The sequence below is a fragment of the Choloepus didactylus genome, chromosome 3, assembly GCF_015220235.1.
Source record: "Choloepus didactylus isolate mChoDid1 chromosome 3, mChoDid1.pri, whole genome shotgun sequence".
Classification (NCBI taxonomy): Eukaryota; Metazoa; Chordata; class Mammalia; order Pilosa; family Megalonychidae; genus Choloepus; species Choloepus didactylus.
In genome coordinates, this window is record NC_051309.1 from 68,802,911 (window position 1) to 68,828,426 (window position 25,516).

Sequence of the window (25,516 nt, forward strand, 5' to 3'; positions counted from 1 at the left end):
TTTCTTGAGGTTCGGCCTCCTCTCAAGGTCTGCCCAAGGCAAATGCAGTGTGCAGGGTTTCCCCTGTCTTTCTGGATCTGTGTCTTTTTCTGGGCTTTTCTTGTTAACTGTTTTGTAGTTCTCCTGTTCACAGGAGTTTGGTTATCCCCTCGTTTTCCAGCAGACAGACCTCCTTCTCTAGGGTCTTTGAGGCTGGCAATTTTTGCCCCTGACTGTCGATCTCTATAGTTTCTTAAACCCCTTTAGTTGTCTCAAGCTACTTTTGCATGGGCAAATTCTGGATGATGGGTATGCCAGAGAAGAATTTCCCATGTCAGTCTTTCCCAGCTGAAACAAGGCCAGGGACCCATAGCAGGTGTAGAATTGCTCTGAAGTGCCCTGGGAAGGGGGTCAGGAAAGATGTCAAAAGCTTCTTCCATGGCTCCCCAAAGCTGAGGTTTCTTGGCTTGTCTAGCAAATGCAGTCCTTCAACTAACTGTCCACCTCAGCTCTGAGGAAGCATAGTGTCCTTAAATCTCCTCTGCCACGGTCTTTGACCAGGGTGGGTTGAAACAATGCTCTCCCTCAGAGCCAGGTCCCCAGCAATCCAAAGTTGGTAATAAAAAGCCATAGTCAGTGATCATTCATGTCCACCACTGGTCTTGGGGAAGAGAATTTTTTGCCCCCTTCTGTCACCAGCAAGCTTGTCAAGGGTTGGACCTCAAAGTGGCTGGCCCAGAGAGTGGGGGATGGGCACCAGTAGCCACCATACAAAGTGTGCAATTTACAGTTCTTTACCATCATTTATCAGCCTCTTCCTCCTGCTCTTCCTTGGATGCCTTTCAGTGTTCTTCCAGTCTCCAGAGTTTCAAAAAAGTTGTTTCAGACAGTGCTTGTCTATTAACTATTCTGTTGGAAGGGCTGAGTCCTGGCGCACCTTACTCTACCAACTTCCCACCTTGTACTTCTAAATAGTTTTTATAGTCATATAATAATATAAATATCATTAACATACATATTACATTAAATATTTATGTATGTAATGTAATATATTCACAAGAAAATGCTGTTTAAAAGCCTTCTATTCCGAGATCCACCCTTCAATTAAAAAATGTACAAAAATAACACTCATGTCCCATGATACTTCTACAAGGATGTTTTACTGACAGGAAGAAAATGCTGACAAAGTGAGCACAATGCATGAGATTTATTACACTGAAACTCAATGTCAGGATTATACAAAAGCTTATCATGAATGTCGGAAATGAACCAATAGCAACTAGGAATGTATCAAGACTATATTTCCCTAGGCAGCCCAAAGGATATATTCATAAAGCTGAAGGAGTTTTCAGAAATGTTACATTTTCCAAATGGAAGAAATATGAGCATGAAAACATCTTTCTTTTCATAAGAATCAAGTTGTCTCTTGTATTGTGCATTTTATATAAACAATGGGACCTGACACCTGTCTAACATTTTCACTGGAAACACTGTAGTTCAAAAGCAACCATTTTTTTTCCCTCTTTGAACTGTTTATTTTCCCCTATGTTTGTTGCCCGGGGGAGTCTTGTTAGAAAATGTTTTAAAAATAATTTACATGTTGACATTCTGAAAAAAAAATGTCTAAAATGAGGTTGTTTCTTTTTCTACTAAAGGAAAAAAAATTTCAGAAGATTCCTGCATACATGAATTTAACATGACAGGTTCCCCTTAACCCACTAATCATACACTGGATTGAAATACTGCAGGGATCTATTTAACACCTGACTGGTTTCAACTAGTGTCTTATATTGCCATGTTGCGAGATAGAAAGCCAAGTTTACTTAACCTAGTTTTCACTCTTGGATAATTTTACCCTTCTTCTTCTCCTTCCCCACCCCTCCTTTCCTAGCTTTCTTTAAGATCCTGGCCCCCAGAAGGAATTACACAGCAGTCACCTTTTGATGAAAAACTCCTTTTCAACTGTTGGTCAGCTCTGGCTACTGGCTTCTGTTTAATGGGAAGGAAAGAAACACTTTTTGACAAATGAAAGATCTTGAAAATGATCTGAGTTTGAGGCTACTATGAAATTACCATAATTACATCTCGCCCCTTCCCCCGCTCTCTTTCCCTTCTTTCCTCCTTTCCTCTCTTTATTTTTTTCTTCTTTAAAGAAAAATGCCATGCAGTTTTTTGTCTACTTCAAATTTTTCCACACAGTGAAACTCTGTTTAAGCAGACAAGGGCAATAAGTTTGATCATGATTGAACAGCTTTTTCATGGTCATAAAACTACCGTGGATGCTTTCGTTTTTGTTAACATATTAGCCATTAAAGAGGTACAATTTTATCTAAGTTCTTTTTTTTTTTTTTTGCTGTAGTAATTTTGGTACCATTAATTAAAAGCAATATTAAGTCAAAGAATCAGGCATCTATGATCTTTTAATAAATGTGTTCCTGTTGTCTTTTTTTCATTTGATTCATCTCATTTTTCATCACCCTGTTTACACAGCCTGGATGGGATGTCAAGTGGGATGATATACTGAAGGTACTCCCCATGGAGGTAACCTGTGAACATGAGATACCTTAATTCTCTAAAGTAACCCATCACTCCTGATCAGATAACTACAGAGATAATGATGTGTTTTGATTAACACATCATAAAGCAGAAAGATGGGATCAATACATGATGTCTAGGCTTAACTGATGCGTATCAAAAAAGAAATAAAATTGTAATATCAGTTATCTTCCTGGGCCTAGAAATACAGAAGGGACAACAGTTTTAAAGAACTAAACTATTGCGACACAATTTTGACATAGAGGAATATAGATGAATAGAAAACATAAAGCCAGGAATTCTAGAGCTCAAATGGAGTAATTGATAATCGAGAGTAAGGTGAAAATGGTAAGAAAGCAAAATATTTGGGAAACAGGGCCATATTCTAAGCAATGAAAGAGGTTACATGTGCAGCATATATCAGTTATCGTTCTCATTAGATACAACAGAAGCTTGCATACAGAACCACTGATTTCATTTTCTAGGACTAACTCACCGGGGCTGGAAAGAAAACCTGCAACAATAGATCAATGATGTCATTGGTGCCAATTTGATGCATCGCAGTACTACAAATTCAGATTAAATCTGGAATGGTGAACATGCCATTTCACTATACTCGATGATATCCTAAAGCAGGGGTCTGTAAGTACCAGATGGAACATAATTTCAGCTTACTGGGCCATACTGTCTCTGTCAGAACTACTCAAAACTGTTCTGTAGTTGAAAGTAGCAATAGACAACCTGTAAATGAATGACTGCTAGGCCAGATTTGTCCCATGGGTCAGTGTTTGATGACCTCTGTTGTCCAAAAGAATCATATTTTGGTAAACATTTTTAAATGTATTTTTATTTATGTATTTATTTATTTGTTTGTTTTGTTTTGTTTTGTTTTATGAGTGCATGGAGAGGCAATGAGGGTTTAGAAGCACAGAGATGCTTACTTCTGATTGTCATATATTGCACACAGCTTTCGTGGTAGAGGCACTTAAAGAATATATCCAGCTACAGCTATACTGGGTACTGATTTAAAGAAATAATTATGTGTCCTAACATTAATACTTTCTTCTGTTCTGGACATATTATAAAGCATCAGAAAAATCTATGTTGATGATGAGTGAGAATTATAGTTAAAAGGGTGGTATGCTTGGTATTACTTACAATGCAATGTAGCTTATTGCACATACTTTTTTCCCCTAGATTTCTGACTGTACACAATCAGTTTCTACTGGCTCTTGTTGTTTTTAAATACTCAGTTTTCTCTTTAGTTCAATATCTTCTGACTGAGACATACTTGCAGATTTTTTTTAAATTTTCTACTATCCTCAAAGTGATTTATAATGACAATTCTCTAATTTATTTTAAAATTAGCAACCCAAACTCTAAATCTATGCCACCAAAACAACCTGAAAAACATTGACTATACACTTTATAGGGATATTATAATGAAGTACAATATCTGTGAATTTCAAGTTCCCTAAAGTCCAAAGTCTAATTCTATAAAAGAAATACAGGCATTATTGTTTTAAACCATTGGGTTTCTACCAATCACTGGAAAACAAAAGTTATCACTGAAAACAAGCTTTTTTTTTTTTATCTTTACTAATTCAAATCAACTAATAATTTCAATCCAACTTGCTAAGTAACCTGTATGCAAAGTAAAATCATTGAAAATTTCAACCTCTTCCCTAACAGAATAATCACTGTAAGTCCCCATGTGATTGGAAGCAACAATTCTGTGATAGAAGTGTTATTGAAACCTTAAATATAGTGCTCACCACTGTGAAACTCTGATAAGAGATACTAACAAATACCTGGCATGATGAATCAATGCAGAGAAAGAAGAAGAGAAAAGAAGTCTTCGTGTGAATGTTGGGGGTGAGGGGATGGGCAATGTTGGAGGTGAGGAAGTGAGAGAGGAACACCTTACAAGTATAAACAGATAGCAATGACAGAGACATTGTGGGACAAATCTGACTTTTACACCCTGTGAACTTCTCTGCTACCTGAAGTTACCTATACATCAAATGGAAAAGATAATGAAGATTCAATGGCAAGTGAGAAAAAAAAAGAAAGAAAAAAGAATGACTACACCATTATCACTTTGGTGATGAGAACAAAATAAAATAGGTAATAAAAATGAACCAATGAGACAGGGAAACTGTTCTTAAAAATGTCAGTCAATATACATCATCCAGGCTCTTGATGTATTCCATGGTCTAAGATAAAAGAAAAAAATAATTTGTATTTTCCCTGATGCTTTGTTAAATGAAATATTCTGGATAAGCCGTTTCAGGTGTACTTTGTATAAGAAAAACTAGAAAAGCAGGACAAAACATTTCAAGACATCAACCTGATCTTTTGGGACTCTTTTCCCCAGCAGTGTTTGTTGATCTCAAATAAAAGAATATGTGGCCTTTCTGAAAGTCTTATGGGGCTATGGAGTGAGAGATTAGAATATAGAATTCCTCAAAGGCAGGAGTAAAAACTAACTGCTTTGGAAAGTGATACTGAAGAGCTGCAGTCTATGCCAACCTACAAGGCACTCTCATGCAGAATTCAGCTCAACTTCAGATTATCTCAATTCCTGAAATTGAATTGAGACGATCCTACGTTACTATTGCTGCAAGCCCTGAGTCAAAGACAAAATCTCTCTGTAGAAGAAAATAGTATCATCCTATAATTCAAATTATCACAGAGTTTTGCAAATAAAATGTACACAACAAAATCACATCAAACAGTACCCCAAGACAAGACAATATGAAAAAAGCCAGCCCAATATGGCAAGCAAGACCAACTGATCCATGGAGACTATAGCATTGAAATTACCAGGCAGAGAAAATAAATTACTAAAAAGATAAATATTTTAACTACTTAAGAATAACTATATAAAATAATAGATGTTTGAAGAGAAAAATACAAGAATAAGATTTTTTGAGATCTGGAAAATGTATATAGAATAGAAAAATATGACAAAATTAAGAACACAATGGATAACAGCAAATTAGACAAAAGAGAAGAATTAGTGAACTGGAATATAGGTAAGAGAAAAAAAAATTCCACACTGAAATATAGAAATAGAAAAGAATGGAAAGTATAAAAGACAAGGTATGGGATAAAAATAATATACTGAGAAGTACTAGTTTGCCTGTAATTGGAATGAGAAACAGGGAAGGGGAATAAAATGAATCATAAATAATGTTTATTAAGGTTAAGGCTAAGAAACTTCCAAGCCTGGTGAAAGGTGTTAAACTACAAATTCATTCTATTTCTAAGCAGGAAAATAGAAAGCAATACAATTTGGGGGAAGATTTCCTTTGTTTCATATTCTTGCATATCTTATAAGCAAAGGCACTGACTGTCTTTGTTCTGGACAATCTTACCATGGACCTTTGCATAGTAAACAACCTTGGAGGACAGACAGTGTCTCCCTCTGGAAAAAAGACCAGGTTTCTGTATTGCCCAGTATTAAAAGGTAATGCTATAAACTCTTCAGGTTCCCTAATTTCCTGATCTCTTCCCAAGAAGCAACCCACTGAGTATACAGGTATCACTTGCTGCCCTCTACAGCACCTTGTGACTGGGGTTCAAGGAACAGGCACAAACGCTAATCGTCTGACTATCCCTAATGCTGTGAATAAGGTCCTTTGTCTAACCAGGAGTCTCCTTGTGCCAGCATCCATAAAATTGGCAGGCAAACTGCATTTGCTTGCAGGTAGCATAAAAATCTCTGGCAATTCACAGCTCTTGACAAACATACACATTAAAAGTTAAGAGAGCCAAAGACAAAAATAAATCTGAATATCAACCAGAGAAAATTGTCAGAATACACACAAATGAGAAGAGTAGACTAACAACTGAATTGCCAATAAAATCATGGAAGCTAGAGGATAATGGAACGATGTCATCAAATAGCTAGCTGGAAGAAAATAACTGGCAGCCTAGAATTTTATAGTTGGCAAAATAGCCTCAAGATTCAAGGTCATTTTAAGGTAAACAAATCTGAGAAAATTTATTACCAGCAGATCCATACTTAAGGAATTCTAAAAAGTATTCCACTGGCAGCAGTAAAATAATTATAGATGGAATGACCTAGATGCAGGAAGGATCAAGAACAACAAAAAATGTAAAAACATAGGTAAGTTTAAATGAATATTTCTTGTTTATAACAAGATAATAGTGTGAGTAGTTTGAAAAGTTGAGACAAAGTAAGAAAGACAGCAATGGCATATAGGTTGGGAAAGTGTTAATGGCATTAAAGTATTCTAAGATGATCTTTTTTCTGGATTAAAGTAACTAGTGACATTACTTTCATATGAAAGAGATGCATGCTATATTCTCTAGGGCCACCCCTAAAATGATACTTGTAAAACAATAGAAAAGACAAAAAAAAAAAAAAAAACTGAATTAAAATTCCTTATTGCAAATATGTCTTGATATAGAATAAATCAACAAAGGTTTACACTAGGTTAGGGTAACAGTGTTTTTCTTTTCCTTTCTTTCATCTATATTTAGAAAGATTGGTGTTAAATTGTAAAAACCTGTATTTGTCCAAACTTGATATACAGAGATATTTGCTTTAGACAATAAAATTTAAAAAGAATCCCTATCTAAGGATTGATAATATTCTCCCGTGACACCTTTGAACTATGCTTTCTGAAAGTGCCAAAGGTACATTTTAGATTTGTTGACAAAATTAAATATAATAGAGCATTAAGAATCATCTCTATGACCACTTAATGATAACTGCATACAATGTAATCCTTTTAAAGCATTTGGCATTAAAATAAACAAATATACAAAAAAGTATTTTCAAAGCATAACAAAAAGGCTGACATTAAAATAATAATATAGTAATAACATTTTTGTTTGCTTTATTATATTGAATCAAACATAAGGTAAGATGAACAATAAAAATAAGCAGAGATTATTTTTAGATACAGACTGCTAAATTTTTAAAACTTTTGTTCAGTGAGTTGCTCAGCTCATATTTCTCTTGATTCTGGTCGAATATGAAAGAATTATGTTAAACCATAAGAAATTGCTGATATTCATCCACTTTGACATATAAAAATTTGATTAATATTTTAATTAATATTTGATTAATACTTCAAACTATTTGTAAGGCCCAAAATAGGGTATTCAATGAACTATAGTCATAAAAATAACTATTATTTTTCTGACACTTCTACTCAGTAACTTTTAAGTTCCTACTAAAAGGAGCAACCACTAAAAAGTCTCCTGAGTGCAACATTGCTGAATCAATGCCAAAAGTTTAAGCCATAAGAAAAGCCATGATTTGAAGATTTCTGCTAGGCTCCAATACAGATTATATTTATTCTCAGAGAAGTCAACTACTATATATGTGTGCATACTATACATACATGTATGAGATAAGCATATAATTTATTATCCAAATAGGTTAACTTTTAACAGTGAAAGGGTGACATTTTATAATTATCCTGGGGCAACAGATGTAAACCAGAACAGTTCTGGGAAAACTGGGTTTTATGTTTATCCCACATAAATAGTAATTGATTTTCCTCAATCAAAAAGAAGAGAGTAGGAAAAAGAACAAGGCAAACAATTTATTGCTTTTCTTCATAATTTGCTCTTTATGGGAGTTCATATTATAATAAATAATCACCACATTTCTTAATTATTGAGTATGTGTATATCATATACAGTACTTACATTTTTATTGTAGTAGGCCAAGCATGATTTTGGCACATTTAATACATATCATTCTAATATAAGTTTTAAAATTTTGCAATATAGTCACATACTAGTTATACTGCTAAGTGTTTTATAACAAGTAAAGTTAGTTGACTGATTTTAATTTCAGACTCCTAAAAATGTAGATATTCCCATGTAGGTGCTAAAATTATTCAGACCTTTAGAAGTTAATGGTTAATGAATTAGTTGTTAATAACTAATAAAATAGTATTCACGTCTGCATTTGTAAGTATATTTTGTTAATTTTCTTTTTCCCTACAAAATGGTGGAACCACAGCACAAAACACTGTAAATGATGATCATCTTAAACATGCTGAATAATGATTTAGTCCTCATTTCATCTCTGCCTGTCTCTTCATTGAAAGCAGGGGGGTGAAAAAGACACCAACATCCCTAATAAAGTTGTTCATTCCTATGGCCTGAGGTTGGAACAGCCAAAGCAGACACTGAAGTCATCAGTATTTAAGAATTACAGAAAAAGAGAATGTTTTCTAGTTGAGCATTGTTCCAGTTCTTTGAATCAACAGCCATGATTCCTGGAGGTTGACCATATTACAATTTTCACACTGAGCAACTGTAAAATTGTTAAAGCGGTATTTTTCCACATGGTTTTTCCATTACTACTGCTAAGTTTGGCATACCACCTTAGTTACGGGCTTTAAATGCCACTTTCATCGCTTCCCAGGGTAACCTTGGCCATGAAATCGGAAAATCAGATCATTTTCTGGTCCGTTTTCTTCTTTTTCTTTGGATGAAATTAGATTTTGCTACGCTTGACTGACAATCTCATTTAAGATTCAAGGAGAAGACTGAGCCCTGACCTCTTTAAGAAATGGGAGGTGAGATGTCTTAGGCAGTGATGAGGATGAAAGGACCAATTTCAGTTCATCACACAAAGGCAATTAGTGATTAATTCACACTGTGAGACAAAAATACTTGTAAATGTATAAAGAGTTTCTTGGTGTCAGGTCAGAACATTATTTAAAATTCTTTAAAAATACCAAATCAATTTCAAGAGTTTTTCTCTGCATGCTTTGTTTCCCTTTCAAATTATATTTCTATATCTGCTCAATAGCAGTGCACAAACCAAATTATTTTAACTAACCACATATCTTCCACAATTAATAAGAAAAAGTCGTATTTTAAAAATAACTAATATGAAATCAAAATACGTTCTCCAAGATAAATTAACTTAAGCTCAATTGCAACTATTCAGGTATTGAATGCTCAGATGCTGTATACAGTTTCCATATATAACCTGCTTTGAGGACATCTGTCTATTCACTACTGCTTTGGGTAGATGGGGAGACAAAAGTGTGGTTGAAGATAGGGTGAAAATAAAAGTTGCCCAATGCCTCAAAATTGATATGTATACTAACTAGACTGTGTTTTCTGAGTATGGTAGGTGAAAATCTCACTGATGAGTTTAGGGATCAGTTGACATTTTAAAATGTCTCCTACTACACAAATTTACATTAAGCTGATTGAAAGAAGAAAGTTAATTGAATATATTATCCTGAGAAACTGAATTAGTTAATGAATCAAAGAGACAAGCATACCATCCTCTTATGTTTAGAGATCAGTTCAACATTGGAACACACAGTTGATTTAAATATGCAAACATGGAAGAAGAATGGCATGTTCCAGGATAAACTGGCTTAAAACGATTGTTCTTTTATGTAGATATCTATACCTCCTGCAGTGTTTCTTACTAAACTTCTTTTTCTCAATAGTGGTAATTCAAGGAATTATTATTGCATCACATCACTGACATTTAGGTCCATTGAAAGATCTTTTATTTGTCCCCAATTTCTCTTTTGATACAATTAGCTTTGGATTTATTTTCCATCAATTCAGGGTTCTAGCTAAATATCTAATAAAAGAATAAGCTAAAATTCATCTCTGTAATGTTATGTGGGAAGAAATGTGGATCATAGTATCTTTCACAAAGTGCTAGATAAGTATTTGTAAGAGATTGGGCATCTGTCAATCTTTGTGGTTGTATAAATATTGCAATGCACATATCAAGTGTTCAGTTGTATGACCGCAAATGTGTTGAAATCAATTATATATGGGATACCCAGCTGCCTTAAAATTTAAATAACATATTTTCACCCAAAATGGAAAATCTTTCAGTGATATGGCAATACATATCATCCTAATAGAAAACTCTAGTGAAGTTTGAATTCATTTATATATTAGGTACATTTCTGAGCAGCTGTGCAAAACAAGCACATGTACAAAAAAAGAAAAAAAAAAACCCAATGAATTGCATTATACTTTCAGGAAAATATGTCTCAGCAAAATAGGTTGTTTCTGGTACGTAAGAATACTTGAAATTTCAATGTTCATTTCAAAGAATATTTTTCTTGTATCACTGTGCTTCTCAGTTCATATATCCTTTAAAGATTCCAGGCTAGTGGGAAGAAAAATCTCAGAAAGCTGCAGTTCTGCATATCTCAGAGACGTGAATCCTCACTTGAAAGCTCACCATATGTATATTGAAATATACCATCCATATGGTTTCCCTTTTATTTACTGTTTTTGTTAATTTTAGAAGACTTTAGTCAGCTGTCATTTTTTACATGCTGTCTGTGACATCAACAAAAGTTGGCTGTTTTATTCAGCAATAATGATTATTTAGCAAACAAGTGCAAAATTAATGTGCTATAGGATAGTCAAGTGAAAATTAAGATAGTTCTCCATCAAAATCTGATGGCTAAGGTGGTAAAACTAAATTTATATTATAGATTTTATTTTTCCTGGAACCCTATACTTCTAGTTGTTATACGTAATGGTAGCACTTAGTCTATATTTTATTAATAAACTATATCACAATGTATAACTAATGGCTGTGTCAGTGAATAAATATATTTCCTTTATTTTCTTTTTTTACTCCATAAAAAGTTCTCACTTTCTAAACACAAGTATATGAATTAGCTAATTATTTGCCATTACGCTACCATTTAGTGCGAATTTACTACTTGTCAACAATTGCTTTAGTGCTTGGGTATGTAATTGAGAGGTAGATATCCTCAGTTGCTGGACTCCCAGTATTCATAATCTGTGCACTACACAAAGGGATAATGTTTCAGAGATGGGTGTAAAATATCATTACTACCAGGTGAAAAATGTCACCACTTTTCCTCTACAAAATAAAAGTAATTTTTTACATTGTTTTTCTTAGTTTCAGGGAAGTTATATTTCCTATACAGGATGGTTTTATGCTTTGCCCATTCATATTTCAAAATAAATGCACATTCACGAAGCCAACCAAACGTGTCTCTTTTTCTCAATTTCCTCCAGTAGAATTCTAAAATGATGAACGTACTCAATAACACAGCAGTTTGATTCACTGGTGCAACTCCCATAGAAATGGATACATGTGTTCAGGTTTTTCAGACCAGGAATTGGGAACAATGACACAAGTAAGGAAGGTCTATAGCAACTTGGAATCCACTGAGAAATGTCCAAGTGCTGCATTTGGACACACCCCCATGATTCAAAACACTGATTTGGAAATAGTACTTTAAATATATATCCTTAATCCCAGATCCTAAAGTCACCCTGATTAAAAAAAAGAAAAAAAAAAATGCCCACCTTTCTGTCTATGGCTATCAGCTCAAAAGAGAAAAAAAAATAAGTGAAACTCCATCACCTTTTCCTCAAAGCAAATTAAATTTGCTTTAATTTGAATTTCACATATTACATTCCCCTGACACACTGTTCAAAGCTGAGCTGCTTTATCAAGCTCTTAGATCATTCAAATATTCTGACAACCAACAGAAATTGATTATTTAGTGTGAATTTGGATGCTCTAAGCCACGAGGCCAAACTAATGCTATAAAGAGATACATACCGTATTCAGACTGTCAAATAGGACTACTAGGATAACATCCAGGGGTAATGTTTTTAATTGACATTTGAAACCTGTACCTTTTTAGACACTTTTTCTTTCTTATAAGTTGTCATCAAGTAAGATAAAATTAAAAAAACTACAGTAATCTATAACAACTTTTCAAATTTTCACAATTTCATTTTCCAAATAATAACACTATTCTTAACCCATTCCAACTACATTTTTAAAACATGGAAATAAAAGAATATTCTGATTCTCATGGATGTGTGCAGCCTTCACCAAATCCTATTGATATTTTATAATGTCAGAAAGACCTCTAAATTAAATAAAATATCAGTAGCCAGTTCTTATACAGAAAACACATCTTTCCACTGACATATCAGTTTTGAAAACAGCATAAAGCAATTTTATGGCAAGTGTGGATATGTTTTTTCACCTCCAGTAGGATTAAATGGAACAGTTTCAAGAGATCTTGATAGAACTATTATGATGTCAATAAAATGTTGCTCCCTGAGTGGCAGAGCCAAGCCAGGGACAATTCACGACCCCCACCCCCACCCCCATCCCACTAGTGGAAGCCCAACGGCATACTGAGAACACTCAAAGGAGAATACGGCAGGATTAGAAATATCCCTAAGCACACAATATATAATTTCTTCTTTCCATGAAGATAAGCTGCTAACAAGTGTGGACCCAAGAAACACATTGAATTAGAAGGATTAAACTGTTTCTACCACTAACAATATATTTGTGCTTGGTAAAAATAACTTTTCCAACAATATCATGTTCACTGTGATCCACAGTCACATGGGAACCAATTTCAAAAAACTTAGAGGATTCTAAATATTTGACCCATATATATATATACATATATATATATATATTTACTAGGAGCAATAGCAATTAAAACTGCTAAGATTAGTAATACTAGAGCATTTCTTTTTTTTTTCCTTGTCTGAAGAGCATTCCATGCTGTGTGTCACTTGTATATGGAGTGAGTTTTCCTCCACTTCCTCTATAAAAAATTAACTGATAAAAATTTTGTCTTTCCTTTATTTGGGCAACTGTAGGTCTCATTTTCTCTAATTTCTTGTTTCTGGAGGTATAATAAAGCCTAGAAACAGGTTAGAACAACAGAACTGACATAAAAACCTCAAATTTTACTTAGAATATTACAGGCTTGACTAGTGAGCCTAAAAATGAAAACAGATTTGAGGAAAGGGCATGGTAACAGTGGCTGTGGCAGAACATATCTCATTTCATTTATCATTTTTTTTTTTACAAAGAAAGTAGTATAATATCTTTATTAATAGAAACAACATTTTCCCATTCCCTATCAAATAAATGTTGAATAAATACTAAAGAACATTACCCTTACGAGGCATTAAATTATAGCTTCCACAGTGATCAATCTGGTCCTGTGTCTCCCCAGCATGGAACATATACAGAGGAGATATTCAATAAAATAGTCAATGTACTTAATGCCATTGCATTGTACACTTAAAAATGGTTAAAATAGTTTTTATGTTATGTAAAACTATAGACACTGGAAAGCATCTAAAAGCATACAGACGTTTTCTCTCACTTTGTCATTATACAACCCAGTCTGTAAATTCAGTTAAGTAGTTTGGAGACAGATACATTGGGGATCATTATGAGGCAGAAATGTTGATCCACGATGCTATTTAAAATTTAGAATCAGCTAACTAGTCAATTCTGACCAGTAATTATTTCATAAATATTAATTCTTTAATTACTATTATCACCATTTATTCAGCAAATATTTATAATACGTTTATTATTTGCCAGCCATTGTGGTAGGCACTAAAGCCACAGTAGTAAAGCAAACAGGAAAAAATAAAATAAAATTCATTAAAACCATATATATATATATATATATATATATATAGTATATCTATATTGTGTATGTGTGTGTATATATATATAATATACAATGTGTGTGTACACCATACACACACATACATACACACACCCCATTTGGGGCTTTAGAAATACATGAACAAAGAAAAAGCTGTAGCAGACTAGAGTAATGTGAGTGAAAAAACAATAAAAATAAAACAAATGAAAAAAGCAATGACAATATCCTCACAACAATGATTCATCACTGTAACAATTCTAAGAATTCCAAATAAAAATCTTCTTAATTTACACTTTTGAGAAAATGTACTTCCATCTTTCTACAATTCTGTTGTTTTAGCAGTTATATTTATATATATTATTATTGATAACAATAATAGCTCACATGTGCCTTAAGTTATATTTGACATTTACTGAAATTTTCCTCAGTCCGTTGATAAAAGTGAAACCTAAAATGAACACTGGAGTTGTTTAGGAAAAATGAAATATGGTATTATTAGGATATTTCATTTATATCATGTCTCCCACTTGATAATTTTATTAGTTTTACTATACAGGGGCTTATATGCTAAGCATAGTAGGATAGAATCTACTGCAAATGCTTTTAATCATTTTAGTAATCTATTCTTTCTATTCCACAAGATAAGCCAGGTTTTCTGCCAGGAGATCTAGATTTTATTCAAAATGCCAGTTAGCCCAAAGCAAATTTCCCTTTAGAAAATTCTTAGAAACAAAAGGTTAAATTATTTCTAAAACAAGGAATAATAACCTGAAGCAAAATGTATTTATTTTTCTCTTCTATTATGGTAAAAGTTCCCTCAGGTAAAGAACTGACCCAAAGTTTCGTCTTTGTTGTAAATATCAACCAGTTCTCATCTATATCTCTTCAATCACCTTTTTTTTCATTTATTTACTTATGAGCAACCATTTTTAAATTCAGAATCACAGATACTCATTCATAAAAATATCTAAAGCACAGAAGACGTACAGATTTTTTTTAACAAATTTGGCAATTATTTAAAAAAAGTAAACCTGTAAGGATTTGAATGAAAGCACGTCAATTGTCAATTCCAACAGCAGTTACAATAGCATGATGCATCCATATCGGCGGGTGCACACGGCAAATGAGTCAGCTCCTTTAGGCAGGAAATCATTTGTTTCAGTGCTTGCAATTCCTTCGCCCTACAGCATTCCTGAGGTTTCTCCACAAAACAGTGTTTTCACAGAGATTTCACAGGCTATTCGTTTTTAATATATATTAGCCAGCAGAGTTCTCTTGGCAGGTTCCTCTGTGGTGAGCGTGTGGACAGGCACATGTGCTTATGTGAAAACTGCTTTAAGTCTGTGGGTTGCCGTGGGTTTTAGAATGCCTTGCAGAAAAGAAAAGCTGCCAGCAATTTTGGTGACTTCAAGACTGTGTTTATTCATACCTTGTAGCTGCAAAACAATTATGAACTGACTTTGCAATTGCTGGAAGTTTTCTTTTAGGTAGTTATTTCTGATGGGATGAAATCTCTTGATCACTGAAAGGGTATATATTTTATGTGAGGATGCTTCATTCACAAAAGTAAAAGTCCTGACAGTTCCAGTGCCTCCTGGAAAAGCTATCAACTAATTCTGTAAATAGTGATGGGATAATGTCCAAATATAACCTCCCATTCGCAAGAAAGAGCTGGCAGCTCAATGAAAAAATGTCAGTATCTGTGTCTGTGATGTGCTGAGAAAGTGTAAAGTAGTATAATTTATTGAACCCTGAAAACTATAGCTAATTATTTTTGATCAAATTGATTGTTTCGATCAGGTACCCCCAAAGCCTTCAGGGAATACAAAATGATCCTTTGGGCATTGTCACTGTCACATAAGTCTTTTCAAATAAGGAATCACTGAGGGAAAATGGACACATTTGTACATTTATACAGATGCCTGTTTCGCATTTCTATAGGCTGTTTTCTGTGCACAGTTTAGTAATGTAGTGTTCTGAAAGCTGGGTTCCCTATTCAGAAGCCTATATGGCCATTCTTCTGTATTTCAACTTAATTTTCACCCCATAAGAATAAGGATTTTTTTTTTTCTTCCATGTATTCTTCCAGAAGATCTTTTCAAATAATTTTATTCTGGAAATTATAAAATCTTCATCTGTTGACATGAATACCAAAATCATTACATGGAGCATTTATCACTACTATGATTAACATCTTTACTCATATATTCCATTTCTCCAGTCCACTTTAGAATAGATATGGGAAACCAGTGGCATTACTTTCTATTTTACTTCATTGAAATCTGTTCCCTCCTCCCACTGCAAAGCTGCATTTTAACTTGGGATCTGCTGAAGTCACTAGAAACCTACCCCATGGAAAAGTATCAAGAAATAAAAGCAGTACAATCCCTAGCTTAACCCTGAATATTTGTGTTTGCATAAATATTCCAGACTAAAACTCCCTGTCTGTTAAGTGACTCAGAGGGTATTCTGAGGATAAATGAAATAATATAGATGAGATACTGCTCTAGTTTGCCAATGCTGCCAGATTGCAAAACACCAAAAATGGATTGGCTTTTATAAAGGGGGTTTATTTGGTTACACAGTTACAGTCTTAAGGCCATAAAGTGTCCAAGGTAATGCATCAATAGCATATCCTCACTGAAGGATGGCCAATGGCATCTGGAAAACCTGTTTGCTGGGAAGGCACATGGCTGGAATCTGCTCCAAGTTCTGGTTTCAAAATGGCTTTCTCCCAGGACGTTCCTCTCTAGGCTGCAGCTCCCCTTCAAAATGTCACTCTCAGCTGCTCTTGGGTCCTCTCTTAGCTTCTCCAGAATAAGAGTCTGCTTTCAACAGCCATCTTCAACTGTCTCTCATCTGCAGCTCCTCTCTCAGCTCCTGTGCATTCTTCAAAGTGTCCCTCTAGGCAGTAGCAAGCTTGCTCCTTCTGTCTGAGCTTTTATAGAGATCCAGTGAACTAATCAAGGCCCACACTGAATGGGCAGGGCCACACCTCCATGGAAATTATCCAATGAAAGATCTCTCCCACATCTGAGTGATCACATCTCCATGGAAACATCCAATCAAAAGTCTCCAACCCAAGCAACACCAATAGGCTTCCTGCCCACACAAGACTGCATCAAAGATAATGGTATATGGGGGGACATGATACATCCAAACCAGCAAAGATACTTTCAGAGATTTGATAAAAAGTTTTAAAGTAAAATGCAGTACATCAATTTTTGTAAACGGCTCTCTGCTGATTTGTCCAAATTACCTATTAGTTATCATTTGTGCATCCATGGATAGTCTTTAAAATCATTAATTCATTAGCTTTTGATTGGAATAAAAATATCACATTGAGGAAAATGTAACTTCATATCAACTTCATTAGTAGGTACATGACATATATTGGTACCAGTTAAGTATTGGAATTCAAACTCTTTGTATACTGAATGACTTTCAAGGCTTTGAATGACAGACAAAGACTTTTCTTGGCATCTATAGTGACATTATCAAAATACAAACAATACACACATTTAAAAAATAGCAACAGGGAGGGGTAGCAAAAGACAAGATAGGATTTAACAAAGGATTAGAATCCTGAATCTTTTATATAATTTTATTTTGTTTCTAGGAAATCAGAATAGCTAGAAGGAAATAACTGAAGTGGTGGATCTGTGATGCATACATTCCTTGAAATTTGCTCTTTAGCTACTTGTTAAATCATACTTTGAATATTATCACCTTTATGTATACATGTTATATTTCACAATAAGGAAATAACTGAAATCATAGAACTGTAACCCATAACATTCTTTGATATTTGCTTTCTAACTACTTGTTAAATTGCACTTTGAAAATTATTACTTTTCTATATATATTTCACAATTTAAAAATGTAAAAAAAAAAAAAATAGCAACTCCATTTTTCTTTTCCTAGAAATAAAGTTGAATTTTTAAACATATTCCTGATCTAAGAAGCAGGGGACCCCTCAGATACCTATAGCCATAAAAGCAGTATTGTTGGAATGCCAAATGCTTTGCTAGGCTACATGCTTACAGTAAGTACAAGGTGCAATGCTATCTACAGTCACAGGCATATAGGATATCCAGGGTAGTGTCCGCTCATCCCGTTTTTAGACCCATCCATTCATAAAGACTGGCAGGCAGGAAACAGACTGAGTACAACTTGCTGAGGCATGGCACACTTAGCTGGCAGGCATTTCTGAATTTAGATTTATTCATGGTGATTCATCGATCATATGGTGACTCCCTAATTTTTTACAAGTATACAAATGCATGGATCGAGTAAAAGCACAAAGTAAGAGCAACAGAAACATTAGGCCACTGAAATTAAGACACATTCTATTGACTTAAACTCTTTCAATACCTTAACTCATCACCAAGTCCCTGCATCTTCATTATACTAAAAGATAAAGTCAAATACATTTATTGATCTGTGGTGTATTTCTTGGAAACAAAAGGGAAAAAAACAACCACAAAAGGTGGCAGGATCATTCTAGGAAATAATTTTTAAGCAAGATCCATATAACAGAAAATTGAGGTTAAACATAAGTGCCTAGAAAAAATCACTTTTCTGCACTCAATACAGCAGTATTTCTCTGGACTCCTACTGGGATATGATATCAAAAGACATTCCTTGTGTCCATCCAGTTTGCCAGTATTCATAATTAACCTGATCAATATCTGCAACCTAGTTAACTGTGGTTATCAAAAGAGCAGCCACCTTCAACTGAATACCAAAGAATTCTTTGTTCTTATTACTGGGATTTTGAGAGGAGTATGAAGGCCATTAGCTATTATTAGGCATGTTTGACATTGCAATTATGAGTTAAGACCCAAACACGTGGTGTTTCTCAACTGCAATCCAAGTATACTTGGAAGTCCACAATTTCAATTCTGACCTTTTTTTAATTTTGTAGTTTTATTCAACAATCATTTAACTCAGTTCTAATGTCCTCTAACTACTAAGGAGTGTCCACTTTTGTATTTGTGCTTAGTATTTTATTGGCACTAAGGGACCTAAGTTTAGATTCTACATTTTAAGGCTGTGCTTTTCACTTGCTTTTCTTGCAAGCTTTGGAAACCTTTAGGATTCTCCAGAGTATCCTTGAATGGTGGTAAATATTTAGAGACCTTTAGGGTTCTCTGAGGTGTCCTTGAATTCCCTCAAGTTTGAGGGCAAAAATGTAATTCACTATTCGTGAAACTAGAATTCATACTATCATAAGAAAAGACAAAATTATTTTAGATATTTGGGGTTGTTTTCAGTGGCAGTTCATATAAAAAACTCATAAGGGAATTTTACAGCCTCATGTACACGCATGGGTAAGACATATGGTTCATTATGCAAGGATGTTGTAGAAGATATGCATACCAAAACAGTCTTGACATTCTGAAGGTCGAGACTTTTGTTTTTACACTATGTTACAATTCTCAAAAGGCAAGCTTATCATATAGAGTTCTTTCATACTTTTAAGAATTTATTTTGTAGAAAAACTCAAAAGCCTTCAAAACATGAAAGACACTTGTGAATTAAATATATTGTATATAAAATATTGATTTAGTTCAAACATTGTAATTGTGGTAAAATACACTTTCCGGAAGATGTAGCTTAAATTCATTTTCTTTACTCTTTTCTCCATTCTGTTATCACCATTTTTTTTGACACACATGCTTCCCATGGCAGTTTGTGGCCATTTGAAGGTCCTTATTTTAAGATCCCATTTAGCAAAGTTATTCATTGTCCTAAATATGCTGAATATCATTCCCCAGGTGTTGTTAATGAGTTGATGGCTGATGAAAACTAAGTAGATTACTCTTATTAGATAACATTTATATTTTACGTGTCATCTACAATTCCTTCACCCAAAGAAGCAATAAATAGGACATTCAGAGTTATTTGGAAAGCACAAAAGTATTTAAGCTTGCCTAAATCACAGCACACAGAGAGCTGCCTATTCTTACAGGGAGCAATACAATAATTCTTACAAAATAGCAGATAATTAGAAGTTGCGTTATGGATAAGTTTTAGGATCTAGAGGGATAGGCTACTGAAAACTACTAAATTTGCAGATGGGTGAACAAATTTCTCAAGATCACTCTTTTAGGAAGATAAGAATCAGCATAAAATCCATAACATGGATAGCAGAAGATATGAAACACATACCTTGATCTTAATCAGTATGAAAAAGAAAGATTTGAGGCAAGCAGACTTCTTATGAAAATATTTAGAAATTAGCGAATTAAACTTGTTAGCTTTTAACTGGAAGAAAGTAAGGCAACTCTCTCATTTCTGTTCTACTGAAAAACTTTCTGATTGTTCAGAAAATTTGTATATGCAAAGTTACATATTATTTTATATCCAAAATTTTTATATACAAAATAATAACTAAATTATATCAATGGTTTGTCCTCATAATTCATTTATTTCCATTTTTCCATCTGTTTTGAAAAATCCCAGACTAGTAAAGCAAAACAAGACTATAACATATTGCAAAATAACAAGAAAATTTATTCTCAAAGTATTTTTTGCACTGGTACCCTTATTAAAGTACCCTTTACTATTAGTTTTTAGCTAATGTATTAGCTGTTGGTCAACCTACTTACTCTTTGTTATGCTTCATAAAGTTTTGAAGAAAAAAATAGAGAAAATATTTCTTTTATATTTCATGTCATCTTGGGAGCTGGTGTCACAAATAAGAGAATTATTTTACTGACATATTATTTGCAGCTTCTCTTAGAAATACAGCAAAGACACCAAGCTCAAAATCACCCAAAGTATCCAAAGAAGTTCTTCAACCTAAGAGACAGACTTTGACTAAAACACTTCAACCACTCCAACTAACATTTCTACATTACCCTTCTCATTTAGGTATGGATAATTACTGAAGTCCCATAGGAAATTTAAACATTATAACAGGAGATATTGTCAACATTCCTCATTCTTCCCCCACACCCTCTTCACTCTAGGTAATTTTGGACCTGTGTGAATCCATGAATAGCTTCCGTAAATTTTGTTTTCTACAAACCTAATCATGTATATCAGTTAACTTTTATCATATCCTTTTAGAAGCAAGTGTGAGTGCCAGCTGAGCTCAGCCCCTATGTACACTGGTCCTATTACTGTAAACTTTAAACTCTACGTCAATAAAGTGTCCCCAGTTATTCAAAATGCACCCAGTAGAAGAGCTGGGGTCTTCTTCTGAAATGCTTTATAGATTTTTGGAAGTTGCCTGCCTTACAAAAGTAGATCAATACCAGCTTTAACAGAAAAGAAAAAAAGAAATTTGAAATATGAACAGTTTTGAGCAATATATTTATATTTAGATTGATACACACATATACTTGCAGAAATAATTAACAATGCAAAGACAGTGTTATTCATCCACTGTCTCTAGTTCCCATTTCTGGTATTTCTAATATATGCAGTATTCTTTACTGAAGTTGATTTCAAAATATATTCACTGTTAATTCATGGAACTATTTTGCATGTTGCTAGAAACAAATCATATGGTTTTCTATAATTTTCCCTTACTCATTAAACAGAATCTGTCATCAATTGTGATACAGCCTCTTAAAGATATCAGATGAAGACCAAGTGTTTTGGTTTGCCAAAGCTGATGAAATGCAATATACTAGAAATGGATTGCCTTTTACAATGGCAATTTACAAACTTACAATCTGCAGTTCTTAGACCATGAAATGCTGAACTCAAGGTATCGACAGGACTATACCTTGACTCTGAAGACAGACTGCTGGTATCTGGGGCTTCTCTGTCACATGGCAAGGCACATGGTGACATCTGCTGGTCTTTCTCTTCCAGATTTCATTGCTTTCAGCTTCTGGCTCCAGTGGTTCCCTCTCTCAGCTTCTTTGGTGTTAGCTGTGAGCTTCTCTGTGGTTTTTATCCTCTTATAAAGGACTCCAGTAATAGATTAAGACCCACCCTGAATGAGGTGGGTTTCATCTCAATCGAAATAACTGAATCAAAAGATCCCACCTAAAATTCCTCTGCACCAAGAAGAATGGATTTCAAGAACATAGCCTTTTCTGGGTACATAACAGTTTCAAACTACCAAACCTAGTAAATGTATATAGATATTTTGAACGGCACCACTTTACATACTTCATATCAGTTGCAATGCACTAAATGACACTTCACAGAGTCCTTTAAAAATTTCCTAAAGAAACCAAAACTCTTCCCAAAACACTTTCCATAACAAACCTTTTCAGGAAATAAATTGCAATGTCAATGGAGTACCATTTGCTGAATAGATCAGAATAAATAGAATCTTTACAGGCCAAATTTTATATCATTATGCAATCTTGTGAAAAGAGCACTCTGACTCTGGTGCCCAGTATATTCAACCCAGTTTCATTTCAATAACCCTCTTTTTAAACCTTCACCAAGAATTTAATTTCTAAACTTGAACCGCTGTATAAGCAAGAGACTTGTGGACTTACAACTAGAAAAAAAAAGTATATCATTGTTTCATTTTATGAAAATTTAATAAGGGATTTCTAAAATGGCTTTTGTTAACATATCACAAAATTTCTTGAAGAAAAAAATCATATTATATTTCTAAACTTCAAGTGTCAAAATGATTTTCACGTTGCCTGGACTCCAATGTTCTTTACTTTATTTTTTTTTTTTTTTTTTGCCAATCAGTATTTCTACAAACAGAATATTCTACTTATTCCCTTATTTTCATAGCTAATACCACAAATAATATTGTACCATTAGCAAATTCAGAACATTTGCATATGTACAAGAGAAAAGAAACAGTGGAAATTCATAACTTTTAAAAGAACAGTAATCTTCAAAATTTGGAGAACATTAAATTCTAACTTATACTCTAATATAGTAAATAAATATTTGACATTGAAAATACTACCAAAAATTTCTAAAGAGGCCAATTTATATTAAAATTAAAATTGAACAAAATATACATAATTTACATAAAAATGGTCTTCAAATTTATAATTTCAAAGAAATTATGAATATTTTATTTCTGTTCTATTTTGGAACATAACTATAAGACTATTTGTATCTCATTTTTGTCTCCCTGATCATCTTTCCTTCAACTTTTTGATCATGTTAGAAATGTATGGTTTTTTAATTTGGCCAATCCTTGGGTTATAACCTTGAATTCTCTACTTCCTTCAAAATATTCTTTCAAATGAGTCTTTCATAATTCCACTATCTTTTGCATTACAAAGAAACCTCTGTGGGGGCCCCACTTTTACAACATGGAAATATGGTAATTAAGAGCCTTCTGCCTGTTGCTCAGGACTGTGTAACTCGAAAAACAATGGATTCTCCGTTTTCTGCTTAGCAATTCCATTCATGCAACAAAGATATTCAGTGTACATGTCACAATATAATAACAGTCTAAATGGATTAAATTGCAGTGTGTATTAAACACACAATTCTCCCTGGCAGATTCACATAGATACTTTGATGGGCGCCACTTAACATTCTTCATATCTAGTTGCACCTCACAGGGTTTCTTAAAAATCCACCCAAAGAAACTAAGACTTCCAGAAAAACCTTTCCATAGTGAACTCTTTGTAAACGTAGTTGCAATGTCAGTGGAATGCCATTCGGTAAATCAATTTCACACCATTTCTTTACTTCTATCTACTGTCCAACCACCTTGTTTTTATTTTTTCCATTCTTCTTCTTTTTTTTTTAATGTAAATCCAGAGAGTCAGCAAAGTGCTATTCCAATTAATTCACAGTAGTGACACTCAGTGTTTGGGCACTAAAACCCTGAGGTGGCTAGAAACATCTGCCAGGTAGCAATGCCTGTTCCTGTCAGTTGCGGGTCACTGTCTGCTTTGCACTACTCATATCTTTAGCAGGAGTGAAATGAAATTGACAACATTCTAATTATCATAAATTGTTTCTCCTACTAAATCTGTGACATCATGAAAGCCACTTAAAATGTATATTGTTTTAGAAAATAGGATATTTAAAATATGCATTTATTTCTTAGTAATTTTTATTTATTTGAAAAGCTTTATAGTTTTTCTAATGAGAACTTTAGGAATGTATATTTATTTAGGCATAGTGAGCCTATTTTAGATTCCATATGCTTAATATAAAAGAGCCACACATTGTTTCATTACACTTGCCCACACATAAACACTCACTCCACATTCCTCTTTGTGCATTCACCAAACTCATGCAACAGAGGTTTGAAAATATTCACTTTTAATGTGCTTTGAAATAAAAAAAGGAAAAATAAAACAATTTTGCCTCCTATTGGTTATTTTTTTTTCTTTTTTTATTTCTAATTATTTTTTTTAATTAGGGAAGTTGTATGTTTACAGAAAAATCATGTGAAAATTACAGCATTCCAATATACCCCCTACTGTTGACACTTTGCATTAGAGTGATACCTTTGTTACAGTTGATTAGAGAATGTTAGAATAGTACTATTCACTATAGTCCACAGTTTATGTCAGGTGTAGTTTTCCCATATATCACCTTGTATTAGTGGGGTACATTTGTTATAATTCATGAAAGAAGATTTTTATCTATGTGCTATAGTCCTTTGTCTACAATATGGTTCTTGTGCTACAACATTCCTATGTTGTATCTTTTAATTTTTATTCTAGTAACATATATATGAATTAAAATTTCCCCTTTCAACCACATTCACATATATAATTATGTGCTGTTAATTATTTAATTTACACACACAATAGTGTTGCTACCAACCACCATCCATTTCCAAAATTCTACAATCAACCTAAATAGAAATTCTGTACAAATTAAGCATTATCTCCCTATTCTCTACTCCCAACTCCCTGGAAAACTGTATTCTAGATTCTGACTCTATAAGTTTGCTTATTCTAATTATTTCCAAACAGTGAGAGGATCCTATATTTGTCCTTTTGTGTCTGGTATATTTCACTCAACATGGTGTCTTCAGGGTTCATCCATGTTGTCACATGTATCAGGACTTCATTCCTTTTTACTGCTGAACAGTATTCCATTCTATGTACATACCACATTTTATTTATCTATTCATCTGTTGATGGACACTGGGTTGCTTCCATCTTTGGCAATTGTGAGTAATGCTGCCATAAACATCGGTGTGCGAATGTCTGTTCGAGTCCCTGCTTTTAATTCTTCTGGGTATATACTTAGAAGAGGGATTGCTGGGTCATATGGCAATTCTATACTTAGCTTCCTGAGAAACTGCCAAACTGTCTTCCACAGCGGCTGCAGCATCTTACATTCCCACCAGCAATGCATGAGTGTTCCTATTTCTCCACATCGTCTCCTAATACTTGTAATTTTCTGGTTTTTTAATAGTGGTCATTCTAGTGGGTGTGAAATAGTATGTCATTGTGCTTTTGATTTGCATTTCTCTAATAGCCGGGGATGTTGAGCATCTTTTCATGTGTTTTTTAGCCATTTGTATATCTTCTTTGGACAAATGTCTATCCATATCTTTTGCCCAATTATTAATTGGGTTGTTTGTCTTTTTATTGTTGAGTTGTAGGATTTCT

General features: G+C 33.8%; 1 protein-coding gene across 6 annotated transcripts in view; it reads right to left on the minus strand.

Moving 5' to 3' along the window:
* EPHA5 (EPH receptor A5) overlaps positions 1-25,516 on the minus strand; it is a 402,903-nt gene that overhangs the window by 278,664 nt on the left and 98,723 nt on the right. The gene's annotated exons all lie outside the window — the stretch shown is intronic.